This window comes from Podarcis bocagei (genome assembly GCF_964188305.1).
Source record: "Podarcis bocagei genome assembly, chromosome: 3".
In the NCBI taxonomy this organism is placed as follows: domain Eukaryota; kingdom Metazoa; phylum Chordata; class Lepidosauria; order Squamata; family Lacertidae; genus Podarcis; species Podarcis bocagei.
The window spans coordinates 29506753-29522078 of record NC_138127.1 but is presented as its reverse complement, the minus strand read 5'-3'; the positions used below and the strand labels follow the sequence as shown (position 1 = coordinate 29522078).

At 44.0% G+C, this 15326-nt stretch overlaps 1 protein-coding gene across 3 annotated transcripts in view; it reads left to right on the top strand.

Moving 5' to 3' along the window:
* The window catches only part of BACH2 (BTB domain and CNC homolog 2), a 236600-nt gene that overhangs the window by 57206 nt on the left and 164068 nt on the right, over positions 1–15326 (top strand). The window contains exon 1 of one of the 3 annotated variants that reach the window (XM_081186581.1): positions 1792–2640. The exons of 1 other annotated variant lie outside the window; for it this stretch is intronic. The gene's annotated coding sequence lies outside the window, so the exon portion shown is untranslated. Of the gene's footprint in view, positions 1–1791; positions 2641–3152; positions 3242–15326 lie in introns of those variants that run through there. One more of the 3 variants, XM_081186584.1, reaches the window with a different exon arrangement.

Sequence of the window (15326 nt, the reverse complement as noted above, 5' to 3'; positions counted from 1 at the left end):
GATCTTACATGCTTTTGAACTTTGAATAGTAATAGCCTTTTGGTCTTATTCTTTTCATTCCTCCCTCCCTTATTCTACTTGTAAGCTGCCCAGAGGACTTTGCATTATGGTGCTGGGTTGTAGAGGCTGCCCTGGGGTGCCTTTGTGTCATACCTGGAAAACTTTGGCAAAAGCCCTTGCAATTATGGCAAAATGTGGAAAAGGAGGATGGCAGGTACTATGTCATCACCAGCGGCGTAGCGTGAGTTGTCAGCACCCGGGGCAAGGCAAGTAATTTGCGCCCCCTAACCCGGGGCAAGGCAAGTAATTTGCGCCCCCCCTAACCCCTAACATGCGAGTTGCCGCTGGCGCTGCCGCCCAAACGACGCCGCTTGCCCGGAGGAGGAGGGGGGCAGAGAGGCGAGGAAAATGCAACGGCCCAGCAGCTGCAGCAGCAGCGGCGGAGGCGGGGCTGTGAGGAGGGGCTGCCTGGCGCGTCCTCCGCGGCGAGCGCTGAGAGCCGCTGCCTGCCGGGCGCCTTCAGCCCGGACGCGCGCACAGCTCGTCGGTTCCGCGAGACATGCGGCTCCGCTACAGCCTGCGCCCGAGGCTCTTCGGCGACTCCGGAGACAGCGAGCGCGCCCCCCCCCCCAGATGTTGCGCCCGGTGCGGCCGGCACCCCTGGCACCCCGCACGCTACGCCACTGGTCATCACACAGTGCAGGATGTAAAGTACCTGGGCTTTTTGTTTTATTTTGTTTTTTTTAAAGGAGGGAAAGTTGAGGTATAAAGCCAGGACAATGGAAAGGCTTGCAAAAATAAAATCAAGCCAATACTAAGTTAAACAATTTACTGCCCCAGTGACCACCATGTAAGGTGTGGGGGCTGTAGCTGGATCTCTCTCTCTGATGCCACCACAGCTCCAGAGGCAGCAGATGTATGTTCCTCCTGTTATCAATGCAGTATATTATTTATACCAATTTACTTGTTTATTTTATTTTTTATTAAGTTTATATACTTCCCTTCATCCCAAGATCACAGGGTGGTTTACAATATAAAAGCTATTTAATGTTACACACACACAAACACACGCACACACACACACACACAGAGAGAGAGAGAGAGAGAGAGAGAGAGAGAGCTCTTTTTACAATGCAGCTTTAGAAAAATTAGAACACCTATCGATTTATCGCCCATTGATGCTTGTGTTGTCTTGGCCCATAATCTAAGCCCATTTATTATTCCACGAAAGCACTTCGTTTAGCACATATTGGTGAGTACCACTTTATTATGTTAGGGCTTCGCGCTTGCCACGTTTTTATTAAACACGTTTCAGTTTATGATGGAGAAGGAGGTGGTATTCAGAATTCGCCTAATGCACCTCTCAGGAACCAAGTCCTCGCCAGTCGTTCAGCACAGAAACAATGACCTCATGCCCCTTTCGGCTACACACACACAGCGGCTGTGGCTGCTTTATTGTCCCGCTGGGGCTGCGTTACAAACGAGTTCCCCTTCCCTTGCTCTTCCACAAACGCAAAAGTGAGGAAGGAGAGGGGGGAGGGAAAAGGAGGACTACAATTCCCAGTGTGCCTTTCGATAGCTGCGTGAACAGAAAAGGAGGAGGGAGAGAAAAGTTAGGAGCAAAGGAGCAGCGCTTGGAATCACTGAGGCCGCTGTGCGCATGCGGGCAGGAGCCCTGGGAGAGAATGCCAGCGCAGGAGCTCCTATTCGCAGAGCTGGTTTACGCCCGGTTGTGCGCGTGCGGGCCCGCGCCGCCTTAGGAGCGTGCGCTACGCGATTTGCGCGGCGTTATTGTGAATGGCGGGGGGGAAGGCGGGGTGGATTCTATGCCTTGTATGCATGCATGCATGAATGTGAGTGTGTGTGGTAGTTGGTAGTGGCGGCGGCGGCGGCGGTGGGAGGAGGATGATGTCAGCCTGCGAATGTCAACAATGTAGCGATTGAGGGGAGTAGGCGGCGTTCCATTGGGAAGAGCGCGAGCCACCGGGAGAGTCAGTGGAACCAACAGGACGGGGGCAGCAACCGCAGCCGCAGCAGCAACAATACGACGCCGCCGGGCTGCGAAGAAGCGCGGAGCTGCCGCCGCCGCCGCCTCCGCCACCGCCTTCGCCTTGTGCACAGAAGCCCCCGAGCGCTGCAGCAGCAGAGCAAGCCCTGCGTGGCTCCCCCCTGCCACCTCTCTCTCTCTGCCTCCCCCCACATCCCTTTTCGCCGTTGCAGCCTCTTCTTCCTCCACCACCACCACCCTCTTCCACTTCCCCGCCCCCTCCCTTTTATATGTCTATATCCATTTCTGTCCCCCCCTCCTTTTATGTCTATGTATATGCATGCCTATATGCGCGTGTACATAGGCATATCTAAAACTCCTCCTGTGCAAGACTTCGCTTCGCGAGGCAGCTGGCTGTTGTTTCCATTTCATTTTATTTTTTGATCGGAGAGCAAGTCGGTATGTGACCGGCGCCTTCTTTGAGGCGCACATTTTTCTACAGACCACCTCAGCGGCCACCGCGAGAGCCCTCAGCGAGATCCAGTTTGTTTTGCTTTTTTAAAAAGACATATATAGATAGATATATTTCGCCCCCTTCCCGACGTTGGCAGGGAAAGGACCGGTCGCTTGTCGAAAGTTGCGTGGATGAGAAGGTGAGTCTCGTTCTCTCTCTTTTTCTTCTCAGGATGGGAGGAGGGCGAAGTTTGGCGCCGCGGGTTATCTGGGGGGAAAGGGCTGCTTTCCTCGCGGCGGGAGGGAGAATGTGCCTGCGCTTTATTTCTCTGCCTTTGCGCCTTTGTATTCTGGCGGGAGACCAGCCTCGTTGACCCGGAGGCTTCAGAAAGTCGAGACGTTGCAGCGCCTCGGGAAGTGTACCCGAAGCGAAGCCAGACCTGTTGTGAGGAGGCGGACGGCCGTGTGTTGCGCTCCGAGAAGATCGGTTTGTTTTTGTGTGTGTGTGTGTGTGTGTGTGTGTGTGTGTGTGTGTGTGTGAATGTAAATTGTGACCGGCACTGCTTTGGCTCTGTTGGGAGTCCCGCGCAAGGGTGGCTTTTATAGGTGGCTGGGGAGGAGCGAAGCGGAGGGAGGGGTATGTGTGTGGCGTGGAGAGGGTTAGGCCTGCCTTATACAGTGGGCATTTTTTAATTTCATTAAAGCTTCCGTCCCAGCGCGCCAGGGGAAAAGTGGTGACTGCCCTGTGCATGCCCGGGGATGGGTGTTTTGAGCAAGCCGCAGGAGGAGGAGCTCAGGATAGTAAGTCGGAAAGCGGGGAAGGGGAGGGGTGGAGTAGAGAGAGAGCGACTCTTGTTTTTCATGCGAGCAGCTGTCAGATTGCGAGGCCTTTTTAACAAGCTGGGAAAGAGGGAAGGGGGAGTTGGCAGGCAAATATTCCCTGGCCTTTATGAATTATCCCCTTCCCCCAAATGTGTCTCCGGTGCATTCCAGTTTTCCTGTGTTGCAACAGCGACTTGATGGTTCTCAACTGGGGTTGGGAAAAGCTTGTGCAGAACCTGGGAATGCCTTGAGACAAGTTCTAAGAAAGGAAGAGGTTGTGGTGTTGTTGCTGCTGCTGGTTGCTTCAGGTGGTGCTGAATAGTGAGCGGGCAGAGAGGAGATGGGTTTCTTTTTGTGAGCTTGTTTTGTTTGTTCAATCTGGGTGGCTAAATGCTTCCTGCCAGATCCTTATTAAAGCCATCCAGCATGGGCAAGGCATGCAAAGCTGCTCGCATTATACCCGCTGCTTCTGCCCTCGTCCTCCCATTGGGGCTTCCTATTCATAAGTCAATATGGATTGGGGATGTCAATCTGGTCAGCACCTCAAATCCTTTCTTGCCTCCCCTTCTCCCTCCCTTTCCTTCTTTGGAGCATAATAGGAATAACTTTGTGGTGCATTGCAATGAAATGAACACTTTAGGAGTCAATACTACATTGCAAGTTCCTGTGTATTCAAAGGCAGTGTCTAGTATTATTCTGTTGATTGCTTCGAAGAGAAATTTATGTTCTGTTTCCTCCCAGAGAGAGATCTGGAGCATGCATTTGTGAAAGTACTTGGGTCACTGTGTGTAAATGTGCATACTTAGGACATCAAAAATGATTGCTTCATTTATAGCGTCAGGCTGCCAAATCATTTAATTACTGGAAGTGCCTTGTGGCAAGCAAAACTCTCCTTTAAATTATTTGTGACAAACGTTGGAGGATGCATTATTGTAACACAAAAGATTGTGCCATAGTTTTTTTAAAGAGTGGTTTCTATATCAATTTAATCTGTTGAGTTGCACAGCAAAGGATAATTACTTCCCAACAAAATATCTCACTTGCCTAGTGGGTTCCCAAAATAAGATAATGCCAAATGAAAGACCACATTTTTCATTTCTCTCTCTATTCTGTATAAAGTTGGAGAGAGATGTTAACGCCGATAATTATTTTCCCAGATCATTAAAATGTAACATACAGACCAGGCCTCTTAACTGTAAAGACTTTGGCTGTCATGAAGTAAGCTAAGTGTGAAATCATGCCTCTCCTTTTGTGGAACAGGCTATTTTTGTAAATCACCAGGCGTCTTTTTTAAAACGCTTATTGTGAGATCATTGGGCTTTTCATTACTGAGGCACTGACAGATTTTGAGTAACTTTTTTCTATTTTAGATTATCAGGATGTGGAAGTGACACCTTCTTACATGGAGGGGCCATAGTTTAGTGACAGAGAACATCTTTATGTGCAAATAGTCTCTAGTTGAATTTTTTGCCATCTCTAGTTAAAAGGAAAATAGGTGACATGACAGACCCATCTCTGTTTGAGATCCTGGAGAACTTATCAGTCAGAGAAGGCAATGCCTGGGACAGATTGCCACATGACTTAATGAAAGCAGAGGCAAATTTCAAACCAGGAATTTCTTATTTGTGGCTCAGCCACTCAATCACTATGCTATACTACATATATACAACACACACAATATGTTGTGCTAGGTACATACGTGTCCTCTATTTGGTACAATTTCTCCCTAGAATTACATAGGAAAATGCTCGTATTTAGGGATTAGGACCATTACAGACCGATCCATTGTATATTCACTAAAAACAAGTCCAGTGCTGATCAGTGCACTTACTCCTTTGTAGGTGTGAACAGAAGTGCAGTCTTGGCCTACATTCAAAAGCACATAGAGTAAAATTTTCATTGATCTCAATGGGGCTTTCTTCTGAATAAGCACGAACAGGATTAGGCAGCACACGACTATGTATTGTCTCTACTAAAATCATATTTTCTTAGAATAAAATGCTAATAAATGTTATCCTTTGGCAGTAGAAATAATTTAGCACTCTTTTAATATGACTTCCTATGCTAGGTTGGACTATTTGCCAATCTGTGTCTTTCACTATGCCAGTTCATAGCGTTATGAGCATGAGTCGGCTGGGTTTTGGGCTCACATGAACCCTTCTCCCCTGTCTTCCTTTGATCTAGCTGCAAAAAGGCAATTGGAAGCTTCAACTTCCACTTCCACATTTTAAACTAACCAGAGTTATTTACATATGGATTTAGGGGGATTTTGGTTTGAGTAAACTGTTTTTTTCAAATAAGCCATGATCATGCTATTGAGTATTATCCTGGCTTGTTCTAAAACCATAGCGTAAAAGTAAATACAAATTAATTTAATAAAAAGTGGTTCTAATCCTCTCCCTATATCCATACCATAGAGCGAGAACATGTGAGCCGAAGTGTGATAAGTGTTAAAGCAGGCATAGGCAAACTCGGCCCTTATCTGAAGGGACTACAACTCCCATCATCCCTAGCTAACAGGACCAATGGTTAGGGATGATAGGAATTGTAGTCCCAAAACATCTGGAGGGCCGACTTTGCCTATGCCTGTGTTAAAGTCATATTTTAGTATTGCACCACAACCCCAGCAAATATAGGCATGACTTGACCTACAGCAGGGATGGGGAACTGGATCTGACTGGTGTTTCAGATCAGTATTTCTCCCATCCCACTCCATGGTCAGGTGGGCAGGGCCACAATGATGTTAGATAAGCCCCCCATATTTTTGTCCTCATGGTTTGAAATCAAATATTGCAGTCAAAGACTCAACCTGTAAAGCACAAATGATCAGCTTATGTTGGATGCTGTGAAGACCCCCGAGTCAGCTGATTGTCACATCTTGCTACACACTTGTGCATAGCACTTTGCACAGGCCTTTGTAGGCACGCCAAACACTACACCACTTCAGCTGAGCCAGGTCTCTCATATGGTGTTGGGCATGGAGCAGATGAGCATGATGTGATCAAAATGGCCTCATGAGCCAAATGGGGAAGCGTGATTAGGCCCACAAGATGAAGGTTTTCCATGCCTTACCTTTATACAGCATTGTGCTTTATAAATGGCTAAGCCTGCTTCACTCATTAAGATTCACTCGTGTCTTTTTTTTAATTGAGTAACAATTGTTATTACCTATTTGAAGCTTATGTAAGTTCAACACACATCAAATATACCCTCCCCCCCCAAAAAAATTATAGAGATGTACCTTAGATGTTTGTGTCAGCATTGTAGCTTTTTGGATATGGCAATGAATAGATTTTAAGGAAACATAGCTAATAAAACAAAATGCTAATACATTTTAGCCTGTATACAGTAAATAATACTCCAATTATTTTTTTAATGAATGTCAGAATTGTAAGACGGTGCCAGTTCTGTCCTGTTGTAGAATACTTCCTCACACTTCAGCCCAAATTGAGATATGTTGTTGAAAATATTGGATGCTTGACATCGATTCTTAGTGTAAAAGGGATGGCATTTTGTTTTGTGTTTCTTTTTCAACTCCCTGCTTTACAAGCGTGGGAATAAGAGTAGGGATTGTACGTTGGTATTCCCAGTTCTGCAGATAACTTGTTCTGTGACATGCTTCATTTTCTCAAGCTGTACAGGTAATGCCTACAGCGATGTTATAAAGATGATTGATGTTTTCAAGAGAGTTAAGAGATCTCTTGATGAGCAAATACTGTAGAGGTTCAAGCAATAGCTGAGGTAAACTCCAGACCTAATTAACTTCTGGAAGGTATGCATTCATATGCAATTGTAGGCAGGAGAGACACGTTGAGGTGTGGAGGGATGACTATACACTGCTTCTTAACTTGCCACTAGAGAGCCTTGTGGGAAACTTGCAGTGCAATCCTGTGTATGTTCACTCAGAAGTGAAGTTCAATAAAGCTGTGAATAAAATTACAGCCTTAATCACAAAACCCAAAGGTCTGGGTTTATCCAGACAAAGAAATGCACATGTGACCTTTTGTGAACAACCTCTGTGTGAAAACAGAGCAGGTAGTGCTTTTTCACCCAAAGACAAATCACAGGGGATATTCTTATAGTGGTGGCCCATGTATAAAAATGCAGCATATGCACATTCAGAAATGGATACGGTCTGGGGTAAAATTGTTGCATACTTCAGCTGGGAGCTTAAGAACTATACAACTATTTCCACACGCTCAATGAACCTTTGGCTTGGTATTTTTGAATGGCAGCCCTCCCCCATCTAGGGTGGCAAACTGATTTTGAAAAATGTAGTTGATTTTCAAAAGCAGCTAAAGTGATAATGGCAGTTGGGAAGGGAGGGGGTTTGCTGTCTAAAGAACACTATTCAAAAATTTGGCTCTGCATGCACACATGTCGTTAAACATATTTAAAGTAGATCTTTGATCCCAGCCTTGATATAGAAGAAACTTTTTTGGATGATATCTCTGGTTTTGACATTCTCAGTTATGCAGCAGAGTTCATTATATGAACTTCCCCTTCTTGGAGCTTCTGCAATAATTATGAGTTAAGCCTAATTTCTTCGGAGTTCAGACTTGGCTTCTGATTTGTTCAGCCTTCCTATCATTGGTTCTTGCCACAGCTACTGCCATCCCCTTCTCTTTCTTATAAAGTAGGACAGCTGCTGCTGTAGCTTTCATTTGATACCCGCATTCTGGGTGCCAAGACTCTAGGAAATATTGTCTTCAGTGTCTTTCATAAAGACCCTGGAAGATACCTTGAAAAATACAATTCCTAGCGATTTTGCTGCCTAAAATACTGTTGCTGTATGAGTGCCTAACCACAGTACCGGTTACTCTGATCTGGAAGCAATGGGAATAATGAAAAACTTTGAGGAAAGCAGCAAGCCTTGGGCATTGTCATATTCCCAGTAACATATTTGAGAGCATAGCCCAACATGGAATTTGGAAAGGGTCCAAATTTGAAAGAGTTAATTTGGGCCCTATTCCAAGCCAAGATAAATTAGCTTAGTTTAGGCGATCGCATTCCGGATTGGGTCTATTGCTAGTGGCTTGGTTTGCAGGTCACATCACTGTGGTTTAATGTGAACAAGCACTACTCCCCGCCACACTGACAAAACAGCTAGCATCATTCATGGTTTGTTTCCTCCAAACAAACCAGAAGTGGTAGCAAATGTTTATGCTTGGCTATTTGTGGTTTGTTTGGAGGAAACAAACCATGAATCTAGGTTCAGACAACATGATAAGCCAGGCTCTTGCTTGCTTTGTCTGTTCCATGACAGTAGCAGGAATCAGGGAGGAACACTGCAAACTTTTCAGCCATGTTGGTTCACATAATACCATAGTTTGTTTAAAACAATGGTTTATTATGACATTTGAACTGGGCCAGTGACAGAGACCCTTCAGTGCTCATATTTACATGAACATGGTCATGTCCCTGTCTTTGTCTTGGGGATATTCATCTTTTGTTTGCCATCAAGCCTTGGTATTCAGAGGTAATAATAGTCTATAAAAAATAATGTAGCTTACTAGCTACAGGCAGTATTTGATAAAAGTATGTTCAGATACATAATATGAGAAGGAAGCTTGCAGATACTTGGTGCTGTAATAGGAAATTTGCTGAGCATGATAGCTTTCATATGATAGCAAACTATAGTGTGTGATCATTCCTTTATATACATTCCTGCAATAGATATTGAACGAAGTAGAGCTACTTTTTATGGGTTGTTTGGTATATGTTTAGCAGTTTGAAAGCATGTCAAGTGTAAATAGAGAAATAGGTACCGCTCCAGCGGAAAGGTAAACGGCATTTCCGTGCGCTGCTCTGGTTCACCAGAAGCGGCTTAGGCATGCTGGCCACATGACCTGGAAGCTGTATGTTAGCTCCCTCGGCCAGTAAAGTGAGATGAGCACTGCAACCCCAGAGTCGTCCACGACTGGACCTAATGGTTAGGGGTCCCTTTACCTTTATCTTTGGTATATGGATATATGATATAATCTGGCAATCTACATGGGAAGTAGTTTTTGTGTGTGTGCAGATTTTTGGTATGGTGTAACCTTAAGTGAATTACCACTTGTATATGTATGTGAATTGTTATTGTAGGTTCCTAAGTTATTCTGTATTGTGATTCTATTAAAGGTTGATAATAAAGGATATTAATGGTTGAGCCTCCAGAAAGGGAGGATATGAGCTCGAATAAATGAATGTGAAGCGTTGCTATGCTTTAGGTTTACCTGTAAGTATTCTTCCACTAGGATATAGCTAACAGTTTTATTGTTTCACTTCTAAAATCCAGTTCTGTATACCCTCTGAAACACTGAAAGGGAATGTTTCAGCTTGTGTAAAGTGATTCAGTAATACTGCCTCATACCAATTCAATATTTGATGATAATGTCTTGGCATGCAGAATTTATATATCTGGTTCTGTCTTTTATGTGACCCCATATGATGCATCTTCTGATTAACGTAGCCTTCATCAGCTATACCTGTACCAATTTTGTTGAATGCCCTGTGGTGTTAGGGAGTAAATATAATATGTTACACTGTTAATTTGGCACAGATGTTTTAAAATAATTGAACTTCCTATGTTAGCAATATAGACAGACCATGCTTCCATTAGTGGATTTCAAAGAACATAATGGTTTATCCTGGAATACTTCAAGTGCCCATTTTTCCTTTCTGAAATCTGCATACGGTTTGCTACAACTGTGCTAATAATGCCTACTCAGCTCTTGCAAAACTTGGTCACTGTTTCTTCTGTTCTGAGCAGAACAAAATAAAATAAAATAAAAAGAATCTTATGGCAGCTGCATAAATTAAGTATTCATTTTGAAGCTTGCCTCAAGAAAATGTAAAATGTATGAGCATAGCCAGCTGAGTTGCAGCATGCTCGTTTTGCTTTCTAGTCAGACTGAAGCATCTTTGTAGTGTGTTGAAAAGCGTCATACTTAGCCTGCCACTGCTGGAGTTGAAATGATAATTTTAGAGCAAGCGAGCAGAGGAATGCATATAAATTTCTGTGTGATCAATAATGAGCTCAAATTGAAGCTACTGGCTTAGTACAACAATTACCAGCATTGACAGAAGAGCTATTGAATGAACAATGCATGCAAATCAAAAGGCAAAAGGGGTAGCATTTTTAAAAAAAAACACAGAAACTAACCAATTTGGTGATATGTTATGTGAGTGACATATAATGTTTGTAATCTTCTATGGAAGGTTGAAAAATGGGTACTCTTCACTTGCTCATTGAGACTTTGGGTGGTCCAGTTTTCATACTTGGGTATGCTGCTATGTTCCTGCTATAGAAAATGAATTTAAGACAATGCTTTTTATGCATACAATGATACCCTATGCATGCTTTCCTGGAAGTAATTCCCTGTGCATTTAGTAATGCACTTAGGATCACAGCATTTGTCATCCTAAAAGAATAATGAATTGGTATGGTAATTTCCTACTTGGCCCTAAACCTGAAGCCTCTACAATTTTTGTGCATGTGGATAATATTGTTTCTGCATTCAAATCACTTATCCTAACATATTCAGATTGAAATTAATTCAGAATACTCTGAAATCACCGTGCCCTGAACCCCTGGTGTACCTGGCAGCAAGTTCTCCCTGGGGTATACAGTCCCCAAAAGTGCAGTTCCATAGAACTCCTGAAACATCCAAGCCAGGGTCCATCCACATGGAAAGTTGAGCAGACACAGCACCTCAGCTCTGCTTCCCTTTTATACCTTGTGTGTTGATTGCAACTTCTGGGCTTGACAAAGCATGTGACCCTCACCTAAGCCTACTCTTATCTGAGGAATCTCCCAGAGCTAGTGAGCTGGGCTATGCACCCTTGCCTGTCTCTGCCTCCTGGAGTGCACCTCCTACTGCTGCTCCCTACGCCTCAGAGCTGACTGTGTTTGTGGAGACGGGGACCCCTTTGGCTCTGGTGAAGGATCCTGTTCCTCTGGTTTCGGGGCAGCGACCCCCATCCTCTCGCCACCCCATGAGTACATTCTATGTGTTCCGCTCTGGGTTCCTGTAGCACATTCACATAGTGGACAAAAAGTAAAAGAATGGCTGTTGCACATTATGGAGTATAGCGATAGAGCAGGAAATATATTGTATCTGCTAATTTCTTTACTAGAGCTGTCCACATGTATTGTGAAGCTAAACTGTGGCTTAACACAGGGGTGGGGAGCCTGTTAGGCAAGATCTTTACTTCTCCTCTCTCCATGGACCAACTCTCATCTATTCATCTCCCCACTTGTTGAAGTTGACCAGCTTAGATGGGGGAAGGGGTCTGCTTGACCAGCGCACTCCCTGCTGGAAATGTGCTGGGGAAGCCTCATCCAGCAGTTGAACCTGGGCCATCAGCTGACATCACCCAGCAATTTCATCTGATGGACGGTGGCCATGGTTTGGTATAAATGACTTTGAAGGCCAAATTGAACCTCCTGGTGGGTCAGGATTGGCCTGTGGACTAGCAGTTCCTCTCCCCTGGCTTAGAGCGAACAAGTAAGCATGCTCATGCCTGGCTGCTTTCCTTCTCTGTTCCTGCTGCTTTGGTTTGGAGTGAGATCTGTTTGGTTTAGAATGAGACGAACTACGGGTTCAGATGTAATGCTTAAGCCAAACCAAGGTTTAGCTCCTGGTAGCATGGTGGCTGCAGGAATGGCTGCCGTGATTTTCTCCTTTGGACTGGTATGTTTGTTCATTCATGCTAAGCCAAATTTTAGTTCAGAGTTATGTGTGAACCAGACCAATGTATGAAGAGGACTGAAAAGGTTAATAGATTGCTATAATCCTGTTGTTTGCAGGTCTACAATTTTAAGCCTGAGTGAAGTAGCAGCAATATGTGCAGATTGTGTTCATCATATTACTGAATAATTGCAAGTGTTTCCCCTGCCTCTCAAAAACCAATCCAAAGCCTGTGAATTGGGTCTTCAACGTCAAAAGGCATTATCTTCTAGTATGACTAAATGCCAGCATTTTTCTTTCTAGAAATAAACCTTTATTCTCCAGCTTATGAAGTCATTTCTTAACTAGAGTGTTTGATACTGTGAGTGTTCCAAGTTCAACAAAAGACTCCCAACTTTAAAAAAGGAAGTGCATTTTACAGCCCATGCAGTAAGTTGTGCTCTGTGACAACAATTTCAGTTTTGAAAATAGAGAAGTGGCTCAAGTCCTTTGTTTGAATAAATAAGAAAGCTAAAACTAGTTGACTCTTGAAACTCAAATGCAGCTGCTAATTATAACTCACATTAAAATATTTTGAAAAAGAAAATATATGCAAGGTTTGAATAAGGAGAATAGAACTGTAAGCTGAAGGTTGTTCTGAATGCTTGTGTGTGTGTGTGTGCGCGCGCACGCGCACGTGCGTCTGCACTTACTGAGTGGGAAGGGTTTTGTGTGTGTGTGTGCATTTAGCGTATTTGAGCCATTAAAAAATGTCAGCAGTTTCCTACAGGCAGCTCTTGCTGACTCACATGTCTGCCTGCAGCACAAGCTACCTTTAATTTAAGCTGTGCACAATAGGAGAGCACAGACTCAAAGAATGTGAGAGAGGTGTTTTGTTGCTCAAAGGCTATTTTTAAGTTCCCTTTGCTGCGGTAGTTTCCTTCCTCATTAACACAATACAACTTTCTTCTTCTTCATTTTAACATCTTCAGATTGCTCTTTAGATGCACATTTCAAGCAAAGATGCCCACGTTTGCTGCACCCCTGCTGATGTGGGGTGGCTCCTACTGATGTTTTGTAGAATGTGTTTGTCTGTCTTGGGGGCTGCTTTACACATTGCATGACAGCACACCTAGGTTAAATGTTGAAAGCATATTTGACATGGAGATTCATTTAATCCTTTACCTGATTACAGCACCCATGTTTCAAAACGTATTTATCTCACTTACGCTTTTCAATTTTAGATACATATGTGCCTGTACACCCCCCAAGAAAACCTCCAAACCACACAGTGATCACAGGTAGTGCGTTTCCATGAGGATCTTGCTAGCTTTTATGCCTATTGGATAATTGCAGATCGTTACTGCTCTTTTCTCCTTTTCCCCTTTTCATTTATTTGCTCCCCTGTTTTCTTTCTTGCCAAGTGAATTCCTCATTAGTTACAACAGTGAATCTTGATTGCATAGGTATCTGAGTACACACCTGCACAGCAGTTTTTCATGCTGCCAGAACAACTAGAGAATTCCTGAACAGGCTTTTCTTGCAGCATTCCTCTGTGTAGCACTGTGCCTTCTGGCCAGTGATTCCCACAATGGAGGGCCGTTCGTTTTATGAATGGATAGGTGAGTGCATGTGGCCTGCCGGAATTCAGTGCACTGAAAAGTTCATGTCTGGTCCCCTGTGATCTTAGGCAGGCATAATTTCACCATAGGATGGTGACCAGCATGATGCTAGTTCTAACTGTCAGGAGTAGATTAAATCCCAAAGTCTCATTATGCTCCTGTGGATTCAGCTTGTTTCATCTTTCCCAAACAGTTCTATCTGTTGACATAAGAGCCGCCCTTCCTTCATAACAGAACGAATAGTTGGTACATACTTTGAGTTCTGTCTGCACAGGTTCTACATCTTGGTTGGCACATGGTCTCCTGTCTGAAACGCTCTTACCCGGCATATTTTTTGCTTTAAAAACTGGTTGCACTGGAGGCATGCAGAAGTATGAACCCATGGGATCTGTTCCATGCATGAGCATGATTGGTGTACTAATATCTGCATGGTGTCAATGGTTTGTGGTGAAAGCCAGGGTGCCTTTGCCACACCATTACACAAAGTGTAAGCTGCTCTGTTATACTGGTATTCCATTACACTGGTATTGCCTCACCAGGCGAGTTGGTGGCGCTGTGGTCTAAACCACTGAACCTCTTGGGCTTGCTTATCAGAAGGTCAGCGGTTCGAATCCACAAAACAGGGTGAGCTCCTGTTGCTCTGTTCCATCTTCTGCCAACCTAGCAGTTCGAAAGCACACACCAGCGCAAGTAGATAAATAGGTACCGCTGCGGCAGGAAGGTAAATGGCGTTTCCATGCGCTCTGGTTTTCGTCATGGTGTTCCGTTGCACCAGAAGCAGTTTAGTCATGCTGGCCACATGACCCAGAAAGCTGTCTGCGGACAAATGCCAGCTCCCTCGGCCTGAAAACGAGATGAGCGCCGCAACCTCATAGTCTCCTTTGACTATCCAGGGGTCCTTTCCCGTTTATTGCCGTTTATTGCCTCACCAAGGTCTGCAAATGGCATTTAATATTATAATTCTGAAGGTTAACTAATTGTTTAATTGTTCTGCCTTTACAAGAGTGTGTTGCTTATGATGTTGCAGGCCAACTGCTAGATTTTAGGAGTGATCCCACTTCTTTTCTAGATAGCAAACTAGAGGCTAGGACTGTGGGGGTTTTTTTACTACCTGCAATATTGCAATGAAGTTGGCAGCACCTAGGAGAAAGAGCTTTCACACTTATGGCATACAGGCTGCCAACTGGGATATGACATATAAAATCACAATGAGGCAGATAACATTAAAGCAGGCTTCACCAACCTGGTGCCCTCATATGTTTTGGTCTATGGCTTCCATCCAGCCCAGCCAGCTTGTCTTTTGCTAAAGTGCAAAACATCTGTAGGGCCTCATGTTGCAAAGGCTCACTAAATAATGGAATCTCTCTCAAAATTTTGAAAACACATTTGTTTGTTTGTTTGTTTTTAAAGAATAAAAATGGTTGGGAAACCTTTTGTTATACCTTGATTAAAACTTAATAGGGTTGCCTCTTACTGGATAAACACTGCTTATTGGGCTATACACAAAGCAAAACCAGTTGACCTGAAGAAGCAAGCATTAAGAACCAAAGCGAATTCCCTTGTTTTTAGGCAACTCTTGTTAGGTCTCTGTAATCCATTTGACTAATGATTAAGAATTGGGGGGGATTATTTATTTATTTTTTTAAAAACCCTGAGTGCTGTGGAAGAAGTGAAATAAATGGGTGTTCTTTGTATCCTCCAATACATAATGACTCATTGGTTTCAGGAGGTTTTCTACTTCTAATAATAAATCTGTACAAAAGTCTTCTTATAAAATCTGTGGTGCAA